Source organism: Dama dama, chromosome 19 (assembly GCF_033118175.1).
Source record: "Dama dama isolate Ldn47 chromosome 19, ASM3311817v1, whole genome shotgun sequence".
NCBI classification, from domain to species: domain Eukaryota; kingdom Metazoa; phylum Chordata; class Mammalia; order Artiodactyla; family Cervidae; genus Dama; species Dama dama.
Genome location: NC_083699.1, coordinates 72,887,138 through 72,902,649, shown reverse-complemented (window position 1 = coordinate 72,902,649; position 15,512 = coordinate 72,887,138).

Here is a 15,512-nt window from a genome sequence, read left to right as displayed (position 1 = left end):
TATCAATACTTTCAGATATGCAGATGACACCACCCTTGTGATAGACAAGTGAAGAGGAACTCTAGAGCCTCTTGATGAAGGTGAAAGAGGAGGGTGAAAAAGCTGGCTGAAAATTCAATGTTCAGATAACTAAGATCATGGCATCCGGTCCCATGACTTCATGCAAATAGACGAGGAATCAGTAACAGACTTCATTTTCTTGGGCTCCAAAATCACTGCAGATGGTGACTGCAGTCATGAAATTAAAGGTGTTCGCTCCTTGGAAGAAAAGCTATGACAAACCTAGACAGTATATTAAAAAACAGAGACATTACTTTGCCACCAAAGTCCATATAGTCAAAGCTATGGTTTTTCCCATAGTCATGTATGGATGTGAGAGTTGGATCATGAAGAAGGATGAGTGCCAAGGAATTGCTGCTTTTGAACTGTGATGTTGGAGAGACTCTTGAGAGTCCCTTGGACTGCAAGGAGATCAAACCAGTGAATGTTAAAGGAAATCAACCCTGAATATTCTTTGGAAGGAGTGAGGCTGAAGGTAAAGCTCCAATACTTTGGCCACCTGTTGCCAAGAGCCCACTCTTCAGAAAAGTCCCTGAAGCTGGGAAAGATTGAAGGCAGGAGGTGAAGGAGTTGACAGGATGAGATGGTTGAATGGTATAACCGTCAGTGGAGATTAGTTTGGGGAATCTCCGGGAGATGGTGAAGGACAGGAAAGCCTTTTGTGCTGCAGTCCATGGGGTCACAAGAGTCAGACACGACTGAGCCGCTAAACAATAACAATAGGGTGTCAGAAATCTCTCAGAGATTGTCAGCAAAACTGAAATTGTGAGGGCCTCTCTTTGAGACCCTCTCGCCCCACCCATCCTGTCCACACTGGGAGTCCCGCAGAGCCTTTTGCCTGGGTAGTGACTGCCCCACTCCCACATCCTGGTGTGGGCCTCTAGCCAAGACCGATACTCCTGAGACCCTGTCATGAGGCTGACTGGGCCCATAGGGCATAAGACAGGCCCCTGAATGTCATGGGCACAGGACCCTCCCAGGTTTGGGTCTGCAGGGCTGAGTGTCCAACTGTATGTCCTGAGCCCACTCCCTACAGCCTCCTTTGGGGAGAAAGAACCAAGAGGTTGAGAGAGTGTGGGTGGGAAGGGCTTTTTGGAGCTGGAATAATTTTAAGCAAAGTCAGATGACATTGACCTTCAAAGCAGTGTTTGTCTTTCTCCTTCTGCCCAGAACTAATCAGCTCATCATGATGCCCTGAGGCCCTGGGATGGGGGATCCACCGCATCCAGAGCATATCTTTTATTAAAAAAAATTCCCATGTCTCACGAGTGCCTGGTTTATTCTAGACCTTCTGTCAGGAACAGCTAACACTGGGTCATGTAAGGGACAAATTAGAGACAGTTTCTTTTTCAGATTATTTCAAACTGCTTGATCTTTAACCTTTTAGGGTGGAAATGCCGACCGTAGTTTAAAATGTTGTCACCTGCCCAGCAGCAGAGCAACCAGAGCCTGGTCACTTGCCCTTCATCCATTGAGGGATTGGAGCCCAGGCGGCTGGAGACGGGCTGATGTTCCTTCTGTGCCCCAACCCCTGTGCTGCCTGAATCCAAAAGAAGGCAGCCTTTTTAGGTTTACCTGTGTTAAAACTGAAGCATCGTGGGGACAAAGCCAATCCCTGGATTCCTAGTGACCAGCAGGGTGGGTGACTTAGCCCCTGACATTAAAAGGACACTGGAATTCAAAATTCATTACTGTCACTCAGTTTGCTGTGCTTGCCCACTCTCCTACCCCTGGTGACAAAACTAAGGGAAAAAAAATAGGTGTGTTTGGAGGGTTTGTAGTCAGGGTCACAGCTGGAGAGAATGTCATGCTCACTCTGGCAACAATAACAGATCCAAGCACATTGGCATCTGTGAGCCCTTCCTGAACATCAACAGTCCTAGAGCAAAGAGTGAGACCTCAGGGGGATAGTCCCAGGCAGAGGGTCACCAGATACAGATGATGCAGCGGGGAGAAATTGACATAGAAATGACAAGAAGGTGGGCCCGAGCCCAGGGTGCATTCCTTGGGAGTCCCAAGGTTTCTTGGAGAAGAGGGGATACAGGGTGAGACTGGGTCCTTGTCCTTCATAACCTGTGGGGGAGATGATGCAACAGACACGGCCCCTCTTGGGTGCTGGTTTTAAGACTATGTCATCTGATGTTGATATCAGCAACTTGGCCTTTTTCATTAGTGCTTAATTTGTTTCTCTGTCTCTAACTTTGACCTATTTTTTTAATGCCCTTGTTTTTAAGGTTGATCTCTCACGGAGAAGAAAATGGCAACCCACTCCAGTATTCTTGCCTGTACAATCCCACAGACAGAGGAGCCTGGCAGGCCACAGTCTATGGGGTCACAAAGAGTCGACAAAACTGAGAGACTGAACACTCCTATAAGTGGGAGAACCGTACTTCCTGATTTGCCCCGGAGAGGGATGGCTTATGCCATCCCTGGTTCTAAATCAGAACCAGGTTTAGAACCCCCTCTTACTGTCCAAAGTAACCTAGTTTGGATAATATGGTGTGTGATCGCCTGACTTCTAAACAGTAGATAATTTGGAATTCTAAGTTACCCAGGGACTTTCCTGATTCCAGTGGCTGGGACTCTACGTGTCCAATGCAGGGTGCCATGTCTGATCCCTGGTTGGGAAACTAGATCCCACATGCTGCAAATAAGACCTGGCGTAGCCAAATAAGTAAATACTTAAAAAAACAAAACAAAACAAAAAAAACCCTGACACTATATATCTTTAAATGGTGTGACTTAGTCCATGTTTATACATTATATGCTATATTTATACATGTAAATGCTGACAAAATAGGATTAATTTTCTCCATATTATTATCTGATTCCATCAATTCTAAGATGTACGTTTTTCACATATATGCAAAATTAGTATGTCTTATAATTGACATGGTAAGAAATTATCATCATCCTTTAATTGTTAGTGTTTTTTCTTCCTTCAGTTCAGTTCAGTTCAATCGCTCAGTCCTGTCCAACTCTTTGCAACCTGATCAATCGCAGCACGCTAGGCCTCTCTGTCCATCACCAACTCCCGGAGTTTACTCAAACCCATGTCCATCGAGTCAGTGATGCCATCCAACCATCTCATCCTCTGTTGTCCGCTTCTCCTCCTGCCCCCAATCCGTCCCAGCATCAGAGTCTTTCCCAATGAGTCAGCTCTTCTCATGAGGTGGCCAAAGTGCTGGAGTTTCAGCTTCAGCATCAGTCCTTCCAATGAATACCCAGGACTGATCTCCTTTAGGATGGACTGGTTGGATCTCCTTGCAGTCCAAGGGACTCTCAAGAGTCTTCTCCAACTCCACAGTTCAAAAGCATCAATTTTTCAGTGCTCAGTTTTCTTCATAGTCCAACTCTCACATCCATACATGACCACTGGAAAAACCATAGCCTTGACTAGACCTTTTTTGGCAAAGCAATGTCTCTGCTTTTTAATATGCTATCTAGGTTGGTCATAACTTTCCTTCCAAGGAGTAAGCGCCTTTTAATTTCGTGGCTGCAATTACCATCTGCAGTTATTTTGGAGCCCAAAAAATTAAAGTCTGACACTGTTTCCACTATCTCCCCATCTATTTCCCATGAAGTGATGGGACCAGATGCCATGATCTTAGTTTTCTGAATGTTAAGCTTTAAGCCAACTTTTTCACTCTCCTCTTTCACTTTCATCAAGAGGCTGTTTAGTTCATCTTCACTTTCTGCCATAAGGGTGGTGTCATCTGCATATCTGAGGTTATTGATATTTCTCCCGGCAATCTTGATTCCAGCTTGTGCTTCTTCCAGCCCAGCATTTCTCATGATGTACTCTGCATGTGAGTTAAATAAGCAGGATGACAATATACAGCCTTGACATACTCCTTTTCCTATTGGGAACCAGTCTGTTGTTCCATGTCCAGTTCTAACTGTTTTCTTCCTTAATTATACACAAAACGGTAAGATTCACAATAGCAGCATTTCAGACTTAATGTGTATGCTTTTAATTTGTCCCCTTATAGATTTTTCCTCCCTCCTTTTTTATCTTCATTTTGTTTACTGACATGCTTTAAAAATCCTTTTGTCATTTCCTTTTTTCTTCTATGTATTTACAAGTTGTGTTCTCTGGGGTCATTCAGGTAGTAAGTGTCCTTTTGTGAGTGCATACTTAGTTTAAAAAGTCTGTGGTATATGGGGCTTCCCTGGTGGTCTGGTGGTTAAACTTCCACTGCAGGGAGTGCTGGTTCAATCCCTGGTTGGGGATCTAAAATCCCACATGCCCTGAGGCCAAAAACCAAAAATGAAAGAAGCTTAAAAGTCAACATTGCAAAAGCTCAGATCATGGCATCCGGTCCTTCATGGCAAATAGAAGGGGAAAAAGTGTAAGTAGTGACAGATTTTATTTTCTTGGGCTCCAAAATCATTGCAGTGATTGCAGCCATGAAATTAAAAGACACTTGCTCCTTTAAAGAAAAGCTATGACAAATCTAGACAGCATGTTATAAAACAGAGACATCACTTTGCCAACAATGGTCTGTATAGTCAAAGCTATGGTTTTTCCAATAATCTTGTGCAGATATGAGAGCTGGACCATAAAGAAGGCTGAGCACCAAAGAACTGATGCTTTAGAATTGCAGTGCTGGAGAAAAATCTTGAGTGTCTCTTGGACAGCAAGGAGATCAAAACAGTCAAACCTAAAGGAAATCAACCCTGAATATTCACTGGAAGGACTGATGCTGAAGTTGAAGCTCCAATACTTTGGTCACCTGATGTGAAGAGCCGACTCTGAAAAAGACACTAATGCTTGGAAAGATTGAAGTCAAACCAAAAGGGGAAGCAGAGGATAAGATGGTTAGACAGTATCACCAACTCAATGGACATAAATTTGAGCAAACTCTGGGAGATAATGAAGGATCCCTTGTCCAATAGAACTTGCAGTGATGATGGAAAGTCTGTGCTGTTCAGCCTGGTGGCCACCAGCCACACGTGGCGCATGGGCAACTGAGATGTGGTTAGGGTGACGGAGGAGCTGAATTTTTTATTTAATGTAAACTTAACTTAAATTTAAAGAGCCATGTGTACCTACCGGCTACAGTATCAGACAACATGGATCTAAAGTATGCTTTCACTTTTAATTACATATTTCTGTGTTAAACTCTCATATTTCTCCTTTGTTTGAAAGAAAATTACTATAATTATAGTATGATAGTTTCTATAACACTAGGCTATTTTCTCTCAGGACATTGAAGACAGTATACCAATCATGGCTTCCATTGATACCAACGTGAAGTCAATAGTCTAACCATCATTCTTTCGTACATAATCTGATTTTTCTGTTTGGCTGTTCTTAGACATCTCTTTTCCCTTGGTTTCTGCAGTTTCACCATTATATATTTTAATAGAGATTTATTTTTATTTATCCTCCTTTGGGTTTATTTGGCTTACTGAATCTTTCAGGTATCTTTAATCTACCAGAGAAGCTCTCAGTACTGTCTCTTGAAACATTGTCTCTCTCCTGTTTTCTCTATCATTTCTTTTGAAAAATCTTATCAAACACATGGTTAATCCTCTATTTGCATCCTCCAATTTTTTTTCAGCTCCTTGTAAGTTTTCCATATGTTTGTTTCTCTGTATTGCATTTTGTATAATTTCTTTGGATCTGTTTTCCAGTTCACTTTTTCTCTCTTTAGCTGCATCTAATCTGTTGTTAGACATTGAATTTTATGGTGACTTTTTTTTTTCTTTTATAATTTGATCATTGCTTGCTTGGTTTGGAAGTGTATTTGGTTGGAATTCTTTGAGTCCTTCACTTGATTTTTCTGCCAAAAGTTTTGTGTTCACTTCTGTTACCTGGGGGATGCCACCAATATGGGACCATTATTATAAATAATCAACTTGAAATTTTGGCCACACAGTGTCAGTTTAGATCACCAACTTCACTGATGTCTGGCTTGAGTTGATGAATTCTCAGAGGGGCTTTTATCCTTCCCTAGTATCAGGGCTGACACGGGAATCTTTCCTGTGTGTCTGCCTACTTCTGCCTATGTTTCCAACCAGCTTTATGAATTGTCCTTGTTTTCCACTTTGGAAGATTCTCAGCCTTATGCCTACCTCCAAGCCCTGGGTGGTTGTCAGAGTGGCATCAGGTCTGTAGGACCCTGCATGGCACCCCACATCTGAAACCTGGTTTGGACCTAGCTTGCCTCCTGGGTTCCTGATTTTCTTCTGTTTGGTGCCATGTGATTTCTTTGTTTTCATGAAAGGTCTATGATATATTGTATGTTTTCTTTTAATTCAGCTATCCATCTATTTTCTTCAGAAGGGTTGTTCAGGGCATCTAATCTGCCAGACACAGGAAATAAAAGTCCTCATGGCTGTTCTTCACTTTCGGTATCCCTTAGGTATGGCTCATCTTAGCTGAGGTTCTCCAGAAAACAGAGACTGAGGCCAGGATGAAAGTGCTGGTACTTTAATTAGGAGGTGAAGACACAGGGCAGAGAGTGTAAGAAACTGGGAAGTGGGCAAGGAGAGATGTGATCAGTGCAAAGGGAGGCATGAGCACTGGCTGCTGCTTCAAGAGGGGCTGGAATGACCCACCTTGGAAGCTGCATCCATTCAGCCCTAGGGACTCCCCAGAACAGGCTGCACAGAGAAAATGGCTCTGGGAGCACTCAGGGGCCGGGGAGAGGGAAGGTCTCTGCCTGGGCCCCTCCTAGTGCCCACTCTCCACTGATTGAGGCTCTTGTCCCCAGGGAATCGGCTACCCTAGTTTGCATCTCTTGGCCTCTTTACGGTGCTCTGAGGTACCAAGTCGTCAGGGCAGCAGAAGTGGCAGGAGGGTTGTACTGAAGTGGTTGACAGGGGGAGGAAGGAGTGGGAAGTGCAGAGACCTGTGCACTTCTGGCCACACCTGCTGGACTGGGGTGTCATTGCCAGGCCAGGTTATGATTTCTGACAGAAGTAAAATCTCATGTTTTTAGAAGTAGTGTGAATTGATGATGTTTCCATCTTCCTGGCCCTGCAGCTCTCCTGTCATCCCGCCCTGGTGGGTGGGCCCTGGGCAAGGTCACTGGATGCTCTGGGGGTGGTTCATGGGACAGGGGTGGGATGACAGGCTCTGCTCTCTGAAGGAGAGGCTCTGGGCTGCCAGCCACCAGCCTGTGATCTGATTGGCAAGTTCAGTTTATGTGAACTGGCAGGAAGCCAGCTTTGGTGGCAGGTCCACGCCTGTCCCCTGGCCGCTGTCACTGCCCTCACAGAATCTCAGCCTCCCACTGACACCCCAGTCCTTCCAGGGCAAAACTCCAAACTTCTGAGGGGCCCTTGGCCAAGCCTCCACACATCTTTGCCCACCTCCTCCCCAGCCCATAAACATCATGCGAACCCCTTGAAGGTCCTGCACAGACATCTTTTGGCTGGGAGGTGATCACTGACCCCAGAAAACATTGCCCAGAGTTTAGCACAAAGGGGCCCCATGGCCAAACACATGGCCACCTGCTGCTGTGCTCCCAAGGCCCACGCTCGGACAGTCACCCTACTGGGGCCAGGCTGCGCCCTTCCACTGTCCAGGGGGGATGCGGCAGCTTGACCTCCAGGTGTGGGGCACAAGCGAGCCAGAGGGACAAAGGTGATGAGGGGAGGAAAATCAGGCCCCCCTCAGACCCCACACCACCGTCCACCTGCTGACTCCCCCTAGGAACATCCTGGGGATGACGAGTCAGGAAGGTGAGCGGGCTCCGGTCTGGCCAAGCAGGAACTCTCACAATGTTAACCAGCAGAGCAGAACAGTTGCAGCAGCAGAGAAAATCCATGGTGGTTGACGGTGGGGGCTGTGCTTCCAGCGGTAATTTGTTATTTAAGGATTTTGAGTCCTATTGGCGGCAGAGATGGGGTGGACAGCATCACAGCCCTGGCTACTTCTCTCTGACTACGGAGTTAATGGCAAGACACCGCGGGTGGCAGTGTTTCTGCTTCCTGCTTCTCTCACGGGCCAGTAGTTCTTTGCTTCTCCCGAGTCCTCCACTTTCAGCATGGGTGGTGGGGGACTCTGGTGGCTGCTCAGGCAGGGGGTGGTCACCTGGGCCTATGGGTGAGCCTACAGCGTTGTGAGGGTCTCTGTTACAGGGAGTTCATGGCCTTCTGACCACATGTGGCTTTTCAGTTATGCACACATGTACCCATCCCACGATCAGGGCTGAGAATAATCTTCCCTTGGACGTGTGGCCGCAGGCGCCTCTTCAGGGTCACCCCCACGGAGTGTTGTCGACTGAAAAAGGGCACAATGTCAAGAGTCTTGAGTTATGTCTTATTTGGGGCAAAATGGGGACTGCAGCCCGGGAGACAGCAGAGAGCTCTGAGACACTGCTCCAAAGAGGCAAGTGGAGGTCAGTATACATGTGATTTTGGTGAAGGGGGAGTACATGCAATTTAGCACACATTTTTCCAGAAGGTTTCCGCTAGCCATGGAGAACAGTCATCACCATGAAGGATTTTAGTGCCTTTGTAGATATGTGATAAGTGAGTGAAGTTGCTTGGTCACGTCCAACTCTTTGTGACCCCATGGACTGTAGCCCACCAGCTCCCCCATCCATGGAATTCTCCAGGCAAGAATACTGAAGTGGGTTGCCATGCCCTACTCCAGGGGATCTTCCCAACCCAGGGATCGAACCTGGGTCTCCCATAATGCAGGCAGGCACTTTACTGCCTGAGCCATCAGGGAAGCCCCTTTCTAGATACGAGGAGATGCAAAAACTGGGCTCATAAAATCAGGTCCTGAAACCATCTAACTATCTGAAGACCTGTCCTGCCAGTTTTCCCTGAGCACAGATGCCTCATTCCCGCTCTCCACTCTGAACTCCTTCAGGGGGTGTTGAAGGTCAGCAGCTGCAGCGCACATGATCTAATCCTTGTAGAAGTAGATGGTAAGCACCCATGGCAGGTGCCAATTTGTAGTTGACACTGTCTTTCGAGTACTGGAGTGTGTTGCCATTTGCTTCTCCAAAGGATCTTCCCAACCCAGGGATCAAACCTGCATCTCTTGTGTCTCCTGCATTGGCGAGCAGGTTCTTTACCACTAGCACCACCTGAAGCCCCTTCTTATCACAAGAAACCAGAAATACTGAAGACAAGCCTGAAAATGAGCAAGTTATCTGTAACCCACCAAAACAGACACATTAATTTTTGCTCATGTCTTATGTTAATTAACTCATGGTTGTAAAAATGGAGTTTGTGCTATTCTGATATTATCCCTTTTCCACTTGACTTCACATCAAAACTCGTCTACACACCTGATTCTATTACACTTGTCAGTGCCCCCTTGTCCACTTAGGGCACGTACATTGACCAACATGTGTCTTGTCATCGCACACTTTTATAATTAACACTACAATGGACATCTTCATGGGGGTTTTATTTCAGGTGAGATATTTTCTTAAGCTCCCCTTCCCCCACCACCGCACCCCAAGCAAGATTGCTGGGTCAAAGCACATACCCATTTCCGGGACTTTTGCTATAACTGATAATATCATAGTAATTTACTAAGTAATATTTGTAGAGGGGTTGTGTTTAAGTTGGTTCAAAAGAGTCAGGACTCTTAGGTTCTCAGACACATCACAGATGTTCTAAAAGAAAGAAAGAAGTATGTACACAGATGAGCAGAAAAATACACAGTCTACCATCTCCATTGTGTTTTTCACTAATTGAGCCTTTTTCTTTTTACCGTGGTTGACTTTTTTAAAAAAACTTCCATTTCAGAAGATTCACTATCTGTACTGATAATGCTCATTGGCTGACATCTACTGAAGCCTTTTTATGTTCCTGGCAGCCTAGGGGGCCCTTCCCAAGCCCAGACAGGGGCTCTATTTTAATTCAGAGCTTTGGAAACTGGGATCCGGAGGACTAAGAGGCCAAAGTCAGGTGGTGAGAAGTAGGGTGGTCTAGGGCACTGCCCCTGCTTGGTGGCTGGGCTGTGATCCAGCTGTGTTCGAGCTGGAAGCCATTCCCCGACCAGCTGGGCACAAAAGTCAGAAACCAGCTCTATTCACTAGACCGCAGGTACAGGGGTCACCTTCCCATTTATGCAAATGAGCTCAGGGAAGGGCGGAACCCACCCTAAAATGCAGAGCTCAGCTTCAGGTCCCTACACAGCCTGCATCCCTGAACCCCTGTACTATCTATACCCCTACACAGTCTGCACCCCTGAACCCCTGTACTATCTACACCCCTACACGGTCTGCACCCCACACCCCTGTTCCACTTGCACCCCTACACAGCCTGAATCCCTGAAACCTTGTATCTCTGAACCCCTAGACAGCCTGAACCCCTATACCCTTGAACACCTACGCAGCTCCTACCACGAACCTGTACCCCTGCACCCCTACACTGCCTGCGCCCCTGAACCCCTGTACCGCTGGCACCCCTACACAGCCTGCACCCTGTACCCGTATACAACCTGCATCCCTTCACCCTTCACCCCGGCGCCCCTGCACCCCTGAACTGCCTGGCCCCCTGCAGTGCCTGTGCCCATGTACTGGCTTCCTGATCCTGACCTGGTTGCACTTAACAGTGCTTCTGAGGAGACAGATGTGTGGGGGCAAAAGGAGGGAGCTTGCACGGGAATCATATTTCCCTCCATATTTGGAACCCAAACCCTGACACGGCCCTGCTGCTTCCTGCGGGTGAAGGTTAACAAAACTCCCTTTCTGGGTGAGGCCCTCATCTCTGGCTACTGGCCAGCTCCATCCCCTCTGGAAACCAACAGGACACCAGGTTGGCTCAGATCCTGGGTGTGGTTGGCAGAAATTGGCCAGGTCATCTCTGACCCCGAGCAAGATGCCCAGGAGGCTCTTACCTTTCACAGCATAAGGGGCGGTGCCAACGCACGTCAGCAACCATGGCTCGGACCTGAAAACAGGAGGCTGTCCTGGGTTACCCAGGCAGGTGGGTGTGGCCATGGAGTCCCCCAGGCAGAGGCAGGCGGGGGTGGTGATGGGGCAGGTGCAGAGAGCCCGGTGGCACCAGACCACGAGGCACTGGAGATGAAGGAGCCACGTGGAAGTCATGAGAAGGGCTGAGCTCCCCAACAGCCGAGGGAGCCAGAAGTTGATCCAGATAAGACCTCTTCATTCGGGCTCCATGCTGGACGTCTGACCATCTGAGCTGTGTGGGTTGAAGCCCTGGGTGTGAGGATCCAAATCAGTGGGGCTGTACCCTCATTGTGGGGCCCAGAGGCCCAGCCTATGCCAGCTCACATCACAGCAGAGGCACCCAGAGGCCTGGCCACATCTCCCACCCAGGACAGGACAGGCCTCTCGAGAGCAGCACAGAACTCGACTAAAGGGTCGGTCTCATCCTTTACTCAATCTAGTCTTTTAATTGGAAGTTTTATGTGTTTACATTTATTGGAATTGCTGTTATATTTGGGTTTGTTTACACCTTTCTATGGGGACTTCCCTGATGGCTCAGTGGTAAAGAATCTGCCTACAATGCAGAAGACCCGGGTTCGCCCCCTGGGTTGGGAAGATCCCCTGGAGTAGGGCATGGCAACCCACTCCAGTGTTCTGCCCTGGAGAATTCCATGGACAGAGGAGCCTGAGAGGCTACGGTCCATGGGGTTGCAAAGATTCGTACACAACTGAGTGACTGAACTGAACTGAACTGAAGCTATGTTTTGTTCTGATCCTTGAAAGATAGTTTTGCTGGTAACACAAATCTTCATCCTGGGCCTGAGTCTACCTCCTGGGCCTGAGTCTACGTCTGCCCTGAGTCCTGTGAAGACGTCAGCAGCTGGTCTAGCTGCTCTTCGTGGGTTATCAGTCCCCTGCCTCTAGGGACTCGGGGACCTTCTCCGTCTCAGTTTTTCTGAAGTTTTACCATCATTCTCTGCATGTACATCTCTTGACTTAACCTGCTGGGATTCACTGAGCCTTCTGAATATGAGAGCCAGCATCTGGAAATCCTCCAGTGACATCTCCTTGGACATAGCCTATGCTACACCACCACTTCCCTCTGTGGCCTTTGGGAGCTCCCCTTCCACGCTCATGGGCTCAGCCTTGCATCCAAAAGGGGTGACCGAGTGGCTCACTGGGCATCTTCAGGGAGCAGAAGTCCTCTGCTGGTAGCTCCCTCCTCACCCTGCTCCCTGTGTGGCTGGGAGCCCCACTCAGAGTCACCGAGGGTCCACAGAGCCCCTTCCCTGTCAGCCGCTGGTGCTCAGCACCACGCCCACTCCTGGAAGAGGCAGCCAATCCTTCCGCATCCACTCCTTCCTCCTCTAGGGCCGTATTTCTCCTAACCGCTTATAGGACCGGCCTCGCCACCCCTGCATGTCCTGGCAGCAAAACATCACTCGTTCCCCAAACTGCCGCCTCGCCCATGTCTCCTCAAGTTGCTGTCACTGCTCACTTGGCACTTGCTACCCATCCTCGCCGTCCCTGGGAAGCTGAGGCAGGGGGCAGTGCAAGGAGCTGAGCCCCAGACCCCAGGGTCCAGTCCACGAGCCAACAGGCGCCTGCCCTGCAGGCTAGCTTTGCCAGCAGGTCCTCCGGAGACAGGCCAGGGTGTGTGGGGGTGGGGGTGTGGTGGAAGGGGGGTGGTGGGGGGCCTTCCGGGGGGCTTGTGTCATGCTTATCCCAGGACACAGTCAACGGCACTGTGTCCCCCACACACACCCAACTTGCCCACTGTGCACACAGCCCAGCCGTGAAGAGAGAGGCCCCAGAGACACAGAGCCTCCCTAGTTTGTCCTGAAAAGGCCTTTTAATAGAATCAAGAGATTTAATTTGTCACAGGCCATTTCTTGCGGCATCTAACCTCCATTAGCCAGCTAATGTCATCCAGGAGTGATGGACGGTCCTGGGACAGATGGCTGTGGCACCCAGCAGAAAGGGCTCTGAGTCCTGTTACCTCCCCTGGGCCTCAGGAACTGGGTTATTGAATCTGTGGACCAGCTTGGTTGACTTTTGGGGAGCACTGGGCTCCAGCCGGCCCTCCCTCCCCGGGCACCCTGCGGGTCAGAGGGAAGGAAGGGTGCTCCCTCAGCACCCGGCTCAGGTGGCCCTCATCATCCCCTTCGGTTCTGAGCTCCCCCACCCCACCACCCCCACCCCACACACCCTTCCCCTCACCCTGCCCTGCTGAGGATGGGGGTGCTGGAACCAGCTGGAGGGCACCAGGCTGCTGGGGAATCTGTTCGTGTGGCCGTGAGGGCAGCAGGGTGCTCCCAGGGGCTCCCTGCTGCCCAGTTTGGGGGAAGGGCACCAAGAATGTTCCAGTCTTCAGGGCAGAAGACCCTGTGTTCAATGCCACAAGGCCTGCAGGGTGGCTGGACATCTCCCCGACCGTAAGAACATGGTTTATCTCCAGGTCAAATCTGAACTTTATCCCTGTTTTCAGGGAGGACAGTCACCCAGCTCCGGACGTGGATCCCAGTCATGCTGGTCAGCAGGGCAGCCCCAGGGCCAGAGCTGGATGGAGAAGAGGAGGGAGCAGGTCCACTCTGGCCCCTAGGGCATGAACCCAGAAGTGCGTGGCCAGTCCCCCTGTGATGACCACAGGGGCACCGTGTCAGCATCTGCAGCAGCGTGGACATCCCTGCCCGGAGCCCCAGGACTGACCAGGTTGTGGGGGCAGCCTGGACGCGGCAGCTCCTGGGCCCTGCTGGGGCTCACGGGTGAGCTGCCCCCTCTCCCAGGCCCCCAAATCCTTCCTCCCTGCAGTAGGGGCTCTGCTGTGTGACCCCTCAACAAGCCTGTGGGGGTTCACGGTTGGATGGCTGGGAGCAAACCGCGATGGTGTTGGTGGCAAGTGCGGCCATGGGCACTGGGTGATGGGGGTCCTGTCTCTCAGAGGGGGTCCCGAAGGCCGGCTGGGGCTCAAGGCAGGCAGCATAGGTGCCAGCAGACAGAGCCAGCCCAGAGGAGAACCAGGGTCCAGTGTGAGCCCAGTGGGACAGGAGGTCAAGACCAGGAGGAGCATCTAAGTCAGTTCAGTTCTTTTGTCTCCCGTCTGCTTATGAGGAGGGTTTGGGCAGCTCAGGAGAAGTGACGACATGAGCAGAGAAGTGGACAGCAGAGGGAATCTGGGCAGAGTGAAGGGAGGGGAGGGCAGCGGGGCTTGGCAGAGATGAGAGGCAGGGAGGTGGGCTGAGGGTCTCAGGGTGGCGTGGGCCAGGCCAGCCGTCCAGAGAACCGAGGAAAACTGGGGGTTGGGGGGGGTGGGTCTCAGGCTGCTGCTGTCCATTCCAGGTGGGCTCTGGCTGACTCGAAGCTGGGGGCCTGCAGGTAGGAGAGAGGAGAGTGTGGATGAGTGCTTTGCGGTATGGATTCGGGGGAGCCCTGGGTTGGAGAGGGAACCCGTGACGGTGTCCTGCAAGGTCAACCAGGGAGGAGGCACCCAGTGAGCTCAGAGCCCCTGACTGGGGTCTACCAGGCTTGCAGTCAGGGTCGAGGGCTCCTCTGTGAGGGTGCCGTGGAGCGGGCCAGGATCAGGTGTGCACAAGGGACGACCCCCGCCCTGGACACGCGCAGAGCTCAGCCAGGGCAGACGGAACTCTCAGGGGCGGGGCAGGGCGTGGTGGGGAGGGGCCAAGAGGAGGGGCCAGTGGGGACCTGGCAAGCACATGTCTGGGATGTGTTTTGGAAACCAGGGCACACTCTTGGCGGGCAGCCTGGTTCCTCGCCCTACCTCCAGGAGCCGGGCCTTAGCTTCCACGTCCACTGGGTCATCTGGGCAGGAGCCGTGGGCTGGTGGACAGCGGGGCGGCCCAGAGAGGACCTGACATGGGCTGTGTTCATGGGTCAGGAGAAGAGGCAGGTGAGCAGTTGGGGTCTCCACCAGTCTCATGGTGACCATGGGCAAGGAGGTATTACCCTACCTACCCCATGATGGAAGGACTCAGGGCCCGGCTGACCCTGGAGGGAGCTCCCACACAGCAGAGCCGGACAGTGACCACAGGCCTGCAGCCTTCCTATGGCCAGGCCCCCAGGCCCAGCCCTGCAGGTCAGCAGGAGAGTGGGTAGGAGGCAGCACCATGTCCTTCCTCCTGAGCCCTCTCTGGATTTCAAGCCTGGGTGTGTGGCTGCAGCCAACTACTGGTGGTCTCAGGCCTGGCCTAGCCATACCAGGGTGGCCGCCATGGGGCAGTGGGGAGTCAGAGAGGCTCACGGTGCCTGGTGCCCTGGGCAGACACGGGGGCAGGTGGGGTGAGGAGGCTCTGGAGAACCAACCCCCAGCAGGCCCCCAGAGATACTGTCATCTGAGGATCCAGGGGCTCCTAACTTTCCTACACTGGTCTGGCAGCCTGGGGCAAGAGCTCAGGGGTGCCTGGGGTGGGGTGCTGAGGTGTGTCCAGGCGAGGGCTCAGGGGTGCCTGGGGTGAGGGGCTGAGGTGTGTCCAGGCGAGGGCTCAAGGGTGCCTGGGTGAGGGGCTGAGGTGTGTCCAGGCGAGGGCTCAGGGGTGCCTGGGGTGAGGGGCTGAGGTGTGT